Here is a 14,498-nt window from a genome sequence, read left to right on the forward strand (position 1 = left end):
TTTCATTTCCTGAACCCGCCCGTCCCCACTTCATATTAAAATCAGCTCCACGCCTCTTTGCGATTGCCCACTGCTCCTTGTTGGTTGCTCTCGGGGTCGTCTGGGGTGAAGTAAATAGTCTTCCTCTCAGTTAACTTTTCACCTTGTCTCCTTGAGCATGCTCTTCTTTTAGTCCTTTGGCCATCTTCTGACTTTGATACCAGGTTTCCTGGCTTTGGGGTCAGAAGAACCCCCTTATCCTGTGGTGCCTTTGTCCTTCCATTTGCATGTTCTAGCTCTTGATCTTATCTTGCTCTTCTCCTGTTCTTGTAAGCACAGTCAATATTTAGGCATTCCATACGGTTTTGTCACCCTCCTTTTAGACAAAGCATTTCTTGATGCTTGATTCTTGATCCTTAATTCTTAATTTCTCTGTCTCAGTCCCCCCTTTTCTAGGAATTCAGTACATTCTTTTACTTAGTAATAGCGATACCTTTCCCCTTTTGTTGGTTCCCTTTTCTTTCTGTGGAATTTTTCCCATTGTTATGCTAAGTATTTCTGGCTACACCTTAGTAGCAATAGTTTTCTCTCGAAGGGGTGTGGGGGATAGGGGGAGACCTGAAAAGGAAAGGTGGGACAGGGGCCTGGGCTCTCTGGCTCTCATTCTCTCGCTCACTGGTGGAGTCAAAGGATGATGGCTGGGGCTCCTATTTACCGTCCTCCCTGCCATCCCAGCGCCGGGAGCCACGTTCCCTGCTGTTGGACATCACTCGGCCGTTTTCCCCCCTCATCCTACTGCCTCCGGACACTCTGCCGAGCACCATGACCGACACCGTGAGGGGGGAGTCGCTCCTCCATCCCTCTCACCCCTGGGCTGCCGGTGCCACCACCCAGCTCTCTTCAGCTGCACAGGACCTTCCCTGCCCACAGCACTGATAACTGAGTGCAGGGAGAGAGGGCCTTGGCCAACAGGGACTGGAACTGAGCTATATTGTTCTGTTTTGGTGTCCATTTTTATAGCTGTTGTTGTTATGCTGTTTTGCCTTGTTAGATACCAGTAAACAACTCTTATTCCTATCCCCATATCTTCTGCCTGAAAGAGACTCTGATTTGAAACCATAATAATTAGAAGGGAGGGGGTTGCACTCTGCATCTCAGGAAAGGGGTTCTCGCCTTTCCTTAGACCATACCTGTCTTTCAAACCAAGACAGGTTTTGGTGCCCAGAACGTGGGGCATTGCCTGAGGTCACTGAGAGAGGGGTAGAAAAGGGAATAACAGTTCTTGAGTTACCCAAGTTTGTGGTAGGTGACACCATGCTGTCCAGCTTACCCTGGATTGGCCTCCATGTGGTCACTGCTATATCTCCCTCATTTACAAGCCTCTCTTTTAAACATGAGTCTCATAACCAAGGTTATTGTGGCTATTATCCAGTTCATTTTGTGGGTTGATCAGTTGGGGAATTAATGGATTTTTAATTTTCTCTGGAAGATGGCCACATGGATTCAGAGCTACCGCACTCTAAGTGTGTGTTTCTGGGGCTACTTCAACAATGGTACTTACTGTGAGGAAATGGCAGCAGATGAAATTTTCTCCCAACCCATCACACAGTTTTTGAAGTTCACCCCACCAGTCTTCAAGGGGTTCCAATCTGCTCTAAATGCTAATGACATTATACTGTGGCTAGTGTTGCTGCTATCCCTGTTAAACCTGTTCTATCTAACATTCAGAGATAAGGGGAGATTGACTTGGATAACAACCCTGATACCTACCCCAGGAAATAGTGATGCTGCCCCAGAGCCTGATCCTGTCCAAGAGACTAGGGATGTTACCCCAGAGCCTGATCCTGTCCAAGAGACTAGGGATGTTACCCCAGAGCCTGACCCTGTTCCAGAGACTAGGGATATTAACCCAGAGTTTGACCCTGCCCCAGAGCCCACCTAGGAAAGGAACCACCCACAGTGGGTGGGGGTGCTAGCAAAGGAGATACGTGAGATGGGCCAGATGCTGAAGGAGTACCTCTCCCCAGCTGGTGAGAAACCCTCCCCTTGCCTTAAAGAGGGAGACTCTGATGGTGCAGCAGTAGAACCCACAGATGTTACATCTGTCCAGGTTCCAGCTGAACTGCAAGGGCACTCACAGCCAGCAGCAGTTGCCCCTGTGGAAACTAGGAAGTCTAAGATGAAAACAAGGCACCTAGATAATAAGGGTCAGGAAGGGGGCCCCTCACAACCAGCAGGGGAGCCAGAAGTTGAGATCATCACCAAGCCCCTGTCATACAAGAGTCTCCGTAACCTGTGAAAAGACATTGTACGATGGGGCCGTGAGGCTTTTACAACCTGGTTACTGCGGGTCTGGGACCTTATGGGTATAGGTGTGCAACTGGATGGTACTGAGGCAAGGAATTTGGGAGCCTTGACCCAGGACTCAGGTGTGGACCAGGTATTTGTAAGGGAGACAGGCCTCCTTTCCCTCTGGGAGCGACTTTTAATGAGCGTGAGAGAGAGGTTTGTCCACAGAGAGAGAATGCAGGAGCACTACCATAGAAGGCATTGGAATACCCTTGAAGAAGGGATCCAACAGCTGAGACAAGTGGCAATACTGGAGGTGCTCATTGGGAGGGATGGACAGCATGACAATGACCCTGACAAGGTCAGGTGCACAGGGCAGATGTTGTGGAATCTGGCAAACCTAGGACCATCTCAATATACCCCCTTTATTGCAATGATTGATGCTGATACCAACCAAGTGACAGTGGGTTCTGTTGCCAACAGGCTCAGGAATTATCAGAGTATGATGGCTGGCCCAGTGCAGGCTCATGTCTCTGCTGTGGTTAAGGAACTCAGAGAGGAGTTTAAGGAAGAGATGAAGGAGATAAAGGAGGAGGTGAGGAAGATCAGTGCGAGTCAGGGACCCCAAAATTAGAGCCCAATGCCCCCCAGCAAGGGAGAGAGGGTTCACCCCACAAGCTGACCTGTGGTTCTTTCTGCGTGACCATGGGGAAGACATGAGAAGGTGGGATGGGAAACCCACTTCTGTCCTGGCAGCACGGGTGCGCCAACTCAGGGAGGGGAACAGCAACAGAGGGAACTCCACTAAAGTGAGGGTAGCCTCAGCCTCCCATGGAGGTGCAGGGTATTACAGAAGGGAGGATGATCTGTCAGATCCCCTTGAAGGAACCTCCAGTATGTATGCCCAGGAGAGAAATAATAACCAGGGCTAGAGAGGCCCTGCCTCTAGCCAGGGAGAGGCACGGGAAAAACGGGTCTTTTGGATGGTGTGGATCCAATGGCCTGGCACATCAGAGCCACAGGAACACAGTGCATTGGTTGACACTGGTTCACAGTGTACATTAATACCATCAGGACATGTGGGGGAAGAACCTGTTTCAATTGCTGGGGTGACACGAGGATTGCAGGAATTGACTTTGCTGGAGGCTGAGGTGAGCCTGACTGGGAAGGAGTGGCAGAAACATCCAATTGTGACTGGCCCAGAGGCACCATGTATTCTAGGCATAGACTGCCTCAGGAATGGCTATTACAAAGACCCAAAGGGACTCAGGTGGGCTTTTGGAATAGCTGCTGTGGCGGCAGAGGGCATTAAGCAGTTGAACACCCTGCCTAGGCTATCAGAAAACCCATCTGCAGTGGGACTCCTCAGGGTGGAAGAGCAACAGGTGCCAATTGCCACCTCGACAGTGCACCGCCGGCAGTACCAGATGAATCGAGATGCTGTGATCCCCATACACAAGACGATCCATGAGCTGGAGAGCCAAGGGGTGGTCAGTAAGGCCCACTCACCCTTCAACAGCTCCATCTGATCTTTGCACATATCTGAAGGAGAATGGAGATTGACTGTGGACTATCGTGCATTGAATGAAGTGACTCCACTGCTGAGCGCTGCAGTGCCGGACATGCTGGAACTGCAGTACGAGCTGGAGTCCAAGGCAGCAAAGTGGTACGCCACCATTGACATCACCAATGCATTTTTCTCCATTCCTCTGGCAGCAGAGTGCAGGCCTCAGTTTGCTTTCACATTGGAGGGGTGTGCAGTACACCTGGAACCAACTGCCCCAGGGGTGGAAACACAGTCCCACCATCTACCATGGACTGATCCAGGCTACACTGGAGAAGGGTGGAGCTCCAGAACATCTGCAGTACATTGATGACATCATTGTGTGGGGGAACACGGCAATGGAGGTATTTCAGAAAGGAGAAAAGATCATTCAGATTTTTCTGGGAGCTGTCTTTGCCATTAAAAAGAGCAAAGTCAAAGGGCCTGCCCAAGAGATCCAGTTCCTAGGAGTAAAGTGGCAAGATGGACGGCGCCAGATCCCCAGTGAGGTCATCAATAAGATCACTGCAATGTCTCCACCAACCAGCAAGAAGGAAACACAAGCTTTCCTAGGTGCCATAGGCCTTTGGAGGATGCACATTCCTGAGTACAGCCAGATTGTGAGCCCTCTTTACCTTGTCACCCACAAGAAGAACGATTTCCACTGGGGCCATGAGCAGCAATAAGCCTTCACCAAGATCAAGCAGAAGATCGCTCATGTGGTAGCCCTTGGCTTAGTCAGAACAGGACCAGAAGTGAGGAATCTGCTTTATTCTGCAGCCAGGAGCCATGGTCTGTCCTGGAGCCTTTGGCAGAAGGTGCCTGGGGAGACACAAGGCCAACCACTGGGATTCTGGAGCCGAAGTTACAGAGGGTCTAAGGCCAACTATACTCCAACAGAGAAGGAGATCTTGGCCCCCTATGAAGGAGTTCAAGCTGCCTCAGAGGTGGTTGGCACAGAAACACAACTCCTCCTGGCACCCCGACTACCAGTGCTGGGGTGGATGTTTGCCCCACACGACAGGTTGCACAAGCTACCGAAGGAGAAGGTGGATCAAGTCAACTTGTGGAACTCAAAGCTGTTTAGCTGGCCCTGGACATTGCTGAAACAGAGAAGTGGCCAAAGCTCTACCTTTACACTGATTCATGGATGGTAGCCAATGCTCTGTGGGGATGGCTGGAAAGGTGGAAAAAGGCTAACTGGCAACGTAGGAGAAAACCAGTCTGGGCTGCCAATGAATGGAAAGACATTGCCACCCGGGTAGAGAAGCTGCCTGTGAAAGTCCGTCACGTGGAAGCCCATGTCCCCAAGAGTTGGGCTAATGAGGAACACAATGAGCAGGTAGATCAGGCGGCACAGATAGAGGTGTCAAAGACAGATTTAGATTGGCAACACAAGGGAGAGTTGTTCCTGGCTCGATGGGCCCATGATGCCTCAGGCCATCAGGGTAGAGATGCCACATATAAGTGGGCACGAGACCGAGGGGTGGATCTAACCATGGACAGTATTTCTCAAGTTATCCATGACTGTGAGACATGCGCTGCCATCAAGCAAGCCAAGCGGGTGAAGCCCCTCTGGTATGGGGGGGCGATGGGCCAAATATAAGTATGGAGAGGCCTGGCAGATTGACTACATCACACTGCCTCAAACCCGCCAGGGCAAGTGCTATGTACTGACAATGGTGGAAGCCACCACTGAATTGTTGGAGACCTATTCTGTGCCCCATGCCACTGCTCATAACACCATCTTGGGCCTGGAAAAACAAGTTCTTTGGAGGCATGGTACCCCTGAGAGAATTGAGTCAGACAATGGGACTCATTTCAAGAACAGCCTTATAAACACCTGGGCTAGAGAACACGGCATTGAGTGGGTGTACCATATCCCCTACCACACACCTGCTGCAGGGAAAGTTGAACGGTGCAATGGCCTGCTTAAAACCACCTTGAAGGCACTGGGTGGGGGAACTTTCAAGAACTGGAATCTACCAAAGGCCACCTGGTTAGTGAACACCCGAGGTTCCACTAACCGAGCACGCCCTGCCCAATCTGAGCCCTTGGGAATATCAGATGGAGATAAGGTCCAGTGGTACACATGAGAGGTATGCTAGGAAAAACTGTTTGGGTGAATCCTGCCTCCAGCAAAGACAATCCCATCCATGGAGTTGTATTCGCTCAGGGACCAGGTTGCACCTGGTGGATGATGCAAAAGAATGGAGAGACCCCATGCATACCCCAAGGAGACCTTGTCTTAGGGTGAAATACCTATAGAACTGTGCCTATGTCTCTAACTGCATATATGTATATAATGTAATGGTTTTAATTTGATACAGCATATTAGTATTGAAAAATTCAAGGGTGGATACTGTTGGGGGTTGAATTGTTCCCTCTTCTTCCTGTGGAATTTTTCCATTGTTATGCTAAGTATTTGTGGCTACACCTTAGTAGCAATAGTTTTCTCTCGAAGGGGTGTGGGGGATAGGGGGAGACCTGAAAAGGAAAGGTGGGACAGGGGCCTGGGCTCTCCCTCTCTTTCTCACTCTCACTCTCACTTTGCTCGTTGAGTGAAAGGAGAACAGCCAGTTCTCCGATCTAGCATCTTGCTCGCCATCCCAGCACCGAGAGCCACTTTCCCTGCTGTCGAACACTGCTCTGCTGCTTTCCCACTTCATCCTCCTACCTCCGGACACTCTGCCGAGCACCAAGACTGACACTGTGAGGAGAGAGTCGCTCCTCCATCCCTCTCACCCGTGGGTCACTTCCACCATCACCCAGCCCCCTTCAGCTGCACGGGACCTGCCCTGCCCACAGCACCGGTAACTGAGCGCAGGAAGAGAGGGCCTTGGCCAAAAGGGACTGGAACTGAGCTATACTGTTCTGTTGTCAATTTTTATAGCTGTTGTTGTTTCTGCTATTTTGCCTTCTTAGCTATCAGTAAAGAACTGTTACTCCTATCCCCATATCTTCTGCCTGAAAGCCTCTGATTTGAAACCATAATAATTAGAAGGGAGGGGGTTGCACTCTGCATCTCAGGAAAGGGGTTCTCGCCTTTCCTTAGCAAAATACCTGTCTTTCAAACCGAGACAGTGAGATGTTGCACCTGTGTTCTGGCCTTCTGATGTTGACAGATTTCTTTTACATTTTTTCACACTCTTTCTGATAAACAATGAATGTTTTGCTTTCCTCCTTGGAGGAAGAGAGATTTGAGGGACATGTGGTGAACCAATGGAGTCAAGAGATCTCATCATCGCTGTCCAATCCATGATCATTGTTGGGATTCTATAAATAGACATGTAATGTAAATAAAGGGCTCTTTTCCTGCTCAACTTGCATGGAGTCAGCTGTGAGTCTCTCTCTGTGTGGTAGTGTCACAGCGCCACAGCCTTCTCCCTCAGTAATAATTTCTTCACCAGAGGAAGTGTGGAGGGCTACTGCCCTGTATTTCCTAACTTTTCCTTCTTGTTTGGCACAAGCATCAGCGAATCAAGAATTTGCTGATTGTTCGGGGGAGAAAGGAGGAGCTACTTTAATTACTGAGGCAGGTTTGTCATGGCTTCTAGCCAAGCTCTCAGCTTCTTGTATGGCCATAATTTTTACAGCTCCTTCTGTTACTGAGAAGATGTTACAGTAATGTTTGATCTGGGCATACCACTACTTAACTGAGGATCTCTGGGCCGCCCCATCAGGTGGGTGTTCCAGTAGTGACTGTCTTAATAACCTTGAAAGGGCCTCTCAATACAATTGGTTGTACAATTGGTCGTACAATTTTCTCCACTTCTATGAGAGCTAAGATAACCACAAACAATCCTTTTTCCCAGGTAGTGTATCTTTTTTCAGCATCTTCAAAGCCACAGGAATAAAAACCAACAGGCCTTGTAGGCCCTTCTGGGCCCCGTTGCCATGTGTGCACTGACAACCCTGAGATGGTGAATCCCCGTTCTACCTGGAAAACATCTGTAGGATGAATAGGGCCCAGGGCTTGATGAGCTGTTGCTTCAAAAATCAGCAGTTGCACAGTGCTTCCTTCTGAAAAGGAGTCCAATCCCATTTCACCCCTTTCCTCAGCACGTCGTCAAGAGGCCTGGCAATTACTGAAAAATCTGGAATGTGTTTTCTCCAGAACACTAATAATCCTAGAGCTTGTCTGAGATCTTTCCTGGATTCAAGAATTTTAATCTGAAGAGGTTACGGTATCAGGTGGAAGACATGTCATACCTTCTTTCCACCAAGTTCCCAAAGACTTCATTCCTGAGAAGGTTTCTGAATTTTCTCTGAGGGAATTTGTAAATTGAGGCTTTCCAAATGGGAAATCATTTTTTGGGGTATCTCCCACTACTTGTATTTCGTCTCCTCTCACAAGAATATCATCAATATATTGATAAACAGCTCCATTTTCGAGTTTGGGTATCTTTTCTAATTCTTGGGCTAAAGCATGGTGGGCCAAAGTGGGGGAGTGTTTGTACCCTTGAGGAAGCCTAGGGAAGGTGTATTGCTGTCCTTCCCATGTGAAGGCAAAATGGTTCATATCCTCTGGTTGTATCGGTATCATGAAAAACATGTCTTTGACATCTATAGTTGCCATGATTGAGTGAGCCTTTTCTTGCATTGATGTTATTAATTCAGCTAAATTTGGGACAGCTGCTGTAAGAGGGTCTGTGTTGGCATTTAGCCTGCAAAAATCTACTGTCAGCCTCCACTTTCCATTGGGTTTCTGGACTGGCCATAGTGGAGAGTTGAAAGGAGAATGAGTATTAATTATTACTCCTTGATCTCTCAAGTCCTGTATAATAGGTTTGATCCCTTCTTTGGCACCTGAGGGAAGAGGGTATTGTTTTACATTAGTAATTTTGCTGAACGGTAGGGAAGGTGCGGCTTGGAGCAGTCTAATATTAAGACGTGGAGTGCCAAAAGACCAAAGGCAGCTTTCTTCGTCTTCCCACTGCCTCCCAGCAAGGACATCCATTCCTAATAAATCGTTTGGAATATCCCCAATTACCATTTTGATTAGTAATTGATTCTCCTCTCCAGGCAGTGTAATTTTTACCAATAGCTTCTGTGGTTCCAAAGGCATTAAGAACACAATATCGTTTCTTTATTGGAACAACTCCACATTTCTGGGCAGCTATATTTGTTAGTGCAGAAATTTGGGCTCCAGTGTCAACCACAAAAGTAGTAAGTGTCCGTTTAGGACTAGCTATTGCTATTATCAGTAGATCTTCAGTTTTATGATTTCTGGTGAGCACCCCTAAAAAGAACCAATTACCCTCGCATCTCTGCTCACTCATGAGAGATGGAGTCTTTAGTTTCCCTGCTTCTGAAGCTGTTTTGGCTCCACTCCCAGAAGTTGAGAAGGAGATAACTTTGGCTCAACTCCCAGAACCTGTGGAGGAGATTTCTTTGGCTCACTGCCCAGAACCTGTGAGGGAGGTGTGCACTAGGCTGTACAGTGGAGGAGTTTGGTACAATAGACTTGGAGCAGTGCCAATTTGAAACTATTTTTGTCAACTTTTGAAGTGGTAAGCCATCCAATACATCTCTAGGGATCCCCTTCTTTATCCCTAACTGTGGATACACAGTCTGGGAAAGCAGAAGCTTTCCCAGGAACCTGGAAGAAAACAGAAAGTAAAGAATCTTAAACAACATGCACCTGCTTCTGTTTACAGAGTGTGTACTATGAGAACTGTGTTGTTTACAGTGAAAACATCCCTGCAAGAGGTGTTGCCCAATGAGCTGTATTTTATTCTTGGTTTATTAATCTAGTGTATATAAGAAAAGGTAGTTTTACAATCAGGTACCCTTTTCTCTATCTTGAGAAGAGACTGGTCGCTGGGTTTTCTTTTGCTGTTCATATAGCTCATCTTATAGCTAACAGCGACACCTAATAACCACCAATACTGGTGGTAATAGACTTGTTTAACTTTTTCTGGTTTATCATTAGGAGAAGCAATGTATCTAACACCCTTTGTTTTCTCTAATTTTTCCTCTGGGATCTTTACAGGTCCGTATTTTCTACTGTAATTCAGTGGTTCTTCTGCAATTTCGCTCCATGTCCAAATTTTACAGTTACGGGCAGGAGAACACAGATTGTAAACCTGGTGGCTGCTGAGGAGGGGTTACATAAGGAGGGAAGGGAATGGCCCCAGAGTCAGTGGAACCGAGTTGGTGGCTCGGGTTCCCAAGAACTCCATCTAGTCTATCTACAGGGGTTATAGCTGCAATGGTTTTTGGAAGGAGAATTACTGTAGGTTTAAGTGACTCTGGGAGACTGCGAATTAAAGGGGCCATAATTTCAAGCATTATAGGTAATTGCATAGATGATTCATAGCCAGCAATTAATTTTCTTTCATGTATCATTTGCAAGCAGGCAGCTTTGTGAATGTTTTCTAGGAGTTGGTCGAGGGTACCAACTATAGCTACAGGGTCACCCCTTTCCAAGGGGTTACGCCCCCCTGCCCAAGAAGCTGCATGCTGAGTTAGGGACCATGAGTTACATCTGTCTCCCGCTGTTAAGAAAACTCCATGTCCCCAGTACCGACTAGCTTCTTGTTCTGATAATTGAATCTGATCTCCCCCAGTGAGAGACACTCAAAATACGTATTCTGTCTCAGACTCGTGAGGGAGACGTCCGTACTCTTTTTTTAACTTAGCTAGTTCAGTAGTAGTGTACAGGATTTCTTTAGTTATTATATGTGGGTCATAATCCTCATCATCGATATAATTATATTCTGTTTTAATCACAGGTCTCAAGCTAGGACAGCAGTGTTCGCCAGAATTTTCCATCAGAGTTAGTTCTTTTTGAGGGTATATTTGATTAACGTGAGCAAATTCCTTCTCCTCTGTTTCTTTTGGTGAGTCAGTATGCTTTAAATTTTTGGCATATTATTCTCTTAGGGCAGCTTGTAACAAATGATTCTCATTCCTTTCTTCATCTAACTGTTTTTGCAAAATTTCAACTAGATTTTTTAAAGAGTCTATAATTGTTCTTTCCTCACTTCCTTGCTTGAAGCAAGTTTCTATAGCAGCTGTAAGACAAGCTCCCAAAACTGAGCAGAGTACAGTTTTATTTTTGCCAAATTTGAATTTTGTTTCATGTTGCAAAGAACGTGTTCTATCAATCAAACTTTCTAAATTAAACCAGTTACTGTGAGCCCACTCTTCCCCTCCTTGGGAGAGTCTGGGTTATATTTAGCTAATAGAGCATAAAAGGCAGGTTCATCTGTTGCACTGGGATTTCAGGATTTTATGAAGGGATAAGTCAAAACCACTACAGGGAGATTTATTGCTTAAGTTACACACATACACACAGCTTTCGATGTGTTCTCCTTCACTTCCCGTGTGGGTGAAGAGACCAAAACTACTTGGGAAGGACACCTTCAGTGTAAATCTCTGGTTATCTCTTCACTACACCAAGCAGTCAAAACTCACACAAGCAAACAGTCCTGCCTTTTGCACCAAAAGATCTTTTGTGAAATTCCAAAGACGGAGCCCTCAGTCGTGTGTGGGGATGCTTTTCGCCTAGGTGTGTGCAGTTTACAGGAAACCTGAAATTTCCCCCCTTGCTTTCTAGACAAGCTCACCCGTTTTGAGATGGCCAGTTGGGTGTGGCTGGAGCAAAACGTCCTTCCCCTATTACAGACTACACACAACCTTGCATCCCTTCTGTCTGTCAGAAATCCTGTCCATGACGCCAATTTAAATGTCATGATCTGCCAATAAAGGCGGGGGTCATGACGGTTCATTTGATCTCAGGATGCAAATGACACAGCAGGGGACAATTGTAGAGAGCCTGGTGCAGGAATAGCTGGAAGAAAAAGGCCATAGTCAGATCAACTTAGTGAAGCTAGCAAAGTGGGCCTCAGTCTCACGGATACAGTGTCCTTGAGATAAGGAAGGCACGCAGAATTGAGAAAAACATGAATGCCGAAGTGCTTAGCTAAGTCGCACATCTAAACCAATGATGAGCTCAGATTTTGCACTATGCATGAGCTAATTAAGCACTGTATTTAATCGCCACTCTGCGTATCAATAAATGAGACTTTGCTGATGACCATATGGTGTCCGCGTCTCCCTTCTCCGACAAATGGTGAACCCCGACGTGCCTCCGTCGCTGAAAAAGAAAACGGGGGAGAACGCGCCACGGTCGGTGAAGTAGAGTTGGGGCCTGCTGCAACCGGGTCGGTGTCAAACGACGTAGGGAAGACACCCCCAGGAGCCATAAAGGTGGTCCTGGGCCATACGTGCTGCCGAAGCCGGAGAGTTGCAACAGCGCTGACGACAAAAAATGGACAGGCAAGCAGCATATGATTTATTTATAGTACATATAGATAAGTTAGGGTTAAAAGAGATTAATCCCAGGAAGGACATACCGGGGTTGTTAGTCTGGGGTTATGCTAAAGGTTTATTCTCTAATCCTCACACCGTGCATGATTTAAATGAGTGGCGTAAGTTAGGGGATGCACTGTGGGAGGCGGTATTAGAGGATGATAAAACAGCAAAAAAGCTGGGAAAGATCTGGCGGGTAGTTCATAACGCACTACTGAAGCAGCAGGCGGAGAGAAGGGCGGCTCGGGAGGCAGTAGAGGCATATAAAAGAAATGCTCTGTATGGCGATAATGAGCCCCGAGCACCCAGCACGACCAGAGTAGAAATACCTATCTCTGGGGAGACAGCAGGAATGACAGACATGGCTAGCTGCGCTTGGCCCTCGGCACCCCCCTTAGAAGAGCTTGAGGAGGATTCCGCCGCGGCGGCGGAGACAATTGCAGAAGGCGGAGTAACCCCGCCTTCCGAGGGCGAAGGGCCCCAGACCGGCGGCGAAAAATCCCCTTGCCGGTCTGAGCCCAGCGTCCCTAAGCCCGCCGTGGAGCCAGCTCCGGTCCCTAGGGCGGAAAGCGACCTGTGGGAGGAGATGGCAAGACGGCGGGGGGAGGCGTGGAGTATGCTAGCCAGACACGGCTTGGAGACTGGGGACGAGAGCGCTGTTGACGCAGCGAAAGCCTGGGTTTTCCCCGTCACGTATACACAGGGAATAAACCAACAAGGACAAGCCGTCCAAGTGGGAGCATATTCGCCTCCCGACTGGAAGCTGCTAGCCCAGCTAAGACAGACAGTGAGTCAGTTTGGTTTCCGGAGTGAGCCAGCTAAGCAGATGCTAGATTTCTTGTTCGATACATACCTGCTGTTGCCAAATGATATGAGAAGTATAGTGAAACTGATTTTCACGCAACATCAGCAGTTGCTATTTAACGCCCACTGGCAAGCTCTTGTTCAGGAGTCAGTTGCAACACAGAGGGGCCCGGGAGATCCGTTAGCTGGAATTACCATAGACGAACTAATGGGATTGGGTCAATACCGCAGGACAGAAGCTCAAATGATTTCAGGACCCGACAAGGTTAGGGAAGCCATGCGTCTAGTAAGGAGTGCCATCGATCAAGTCAAAGATAGCTCAGGCATACCCATGTATATGGGGATAAAACAGAAAAGAAATAAATCCTTTGGGGACTTTGTAGATAAGGCTGCTGCTGCTATTGAAAAGGCAGGAGTCCCAGAGTATATGAGAGGGGCGCAGGTTTTCTTGGTTAATGCACTAAAAGAATTAGGCTTGGGACTGCAGAAACAAGCCGAGTCCACACAGTCACAGGTGTTAGCCGCTCTTGCTCCGCTCCGTGCTTCTACGGCGGCCCCGGCCACATCGAGCGACCACCGGCCTCCCTCGGCGCGCTGCTACAGATGCGGGTGGATGCGGCGCGGCCCGACAGGCGCCGCCGATCAACCCCCGGCGGCCGCTGCCATATTGGCCCCGGTCACAAGTAGCCGCCGTGACACCAGCGCCATCTCCTGTCTACAACCAGCCACAACAGGGAGCCTGGGACTCGACCTGGCAGCCGCAGTAAAAACATCTTTGATGACAGCTCGCCCCGTCAAAGTCCCAACTGGAGTTTATGGCCCGATAAATATCAAAGGACAAGCTCATGGAGGACTAATAGTGGGACGCTCGTCGAGCTCCATTGTAGGACTGTTTGTGCTACCAGGTGTCATCGATGCAGACTACACAGGAGAAATACAAATAATGGTTTATACTCCTTTTCCTCCTCTGACAATTGAAGCAAGTCAGCGTGTTGCTCAATTTATTCCACTTCCACAGTTGAGCCGGGGTGTTCAACCACAAAAACAAACCCCACGTGGAGACCAAGGATTCGGATCATCAGGTATTGCTATGCTCACAATGGATCTCCATACCAGACCCAAAAAGAAGGTGAAACTAACCTATGCAGGACAGACAATAGAAATGATGGGACTCCTAGACACTGGGGCAGATACCAGCATTGTCTCTCCAGAAAAATGGCCCCACAACTGGCCATCAGTGCAAACTACGGATACCGTCACGGGCGTCGGAGGATTCACCCTCGCTAGAAAAACACCTCCAGTAAGGGTCACTATAGATGGGCAAGATTTGGTGACTGTGTTGTCCGTAGTTGCATTACCGCCATCGGTACATTGCTTGATTGGAAGGGACATTTTGGCTCAGATGGGGGTCGTTTTATCCAACGAGCACCCTTTGGAGTAATTGCCATTGCTTGGACTTTCCCGATCCCAATCACCTGGACTACCAATGAACCGGTAATGGTTAAGCAATGGCCTCTAAAAAGGAAAAGTCTAATACAAGCACATCAACTCGTAAAGGAACAAT

At 48.0% G+C, this 14,498-nt stretch overlaps 1 protein-coding gene and 1 pseudogene across 1 annotated transcript in view; both read right to left on the reverse strand.

Annotated features, from left to right (window-relative positions):
* Positions 1-14,498, reverse strand: part of LOC148220707 (Fc receptor-like protein 3) — a 125,625-nt gene that overhangs the window by 73,889 nt on the left and 37,238 nt on the right. The window lies entirely within an intron of this gene.
* On the reverse strand, positions 9,345-10,588 carry LOC148220708 (uncharacterized; annotated as a pseudogene).

Source organism: Sturnus vulgaris, chromosome 31 (genome assembly GCF_052056855.1).
Source record: "Sturnus vulgaris isolate bStuVul1 chromosome 31, bStuVul1.hap1, whole genome shotgun sequence".
Taxonomy (NCBI): Eukaryota; Metazoa; Chordata; class Aves; order Passeriformes; family Sturnidae; genus Sturnus; species Sturnus vulgaris.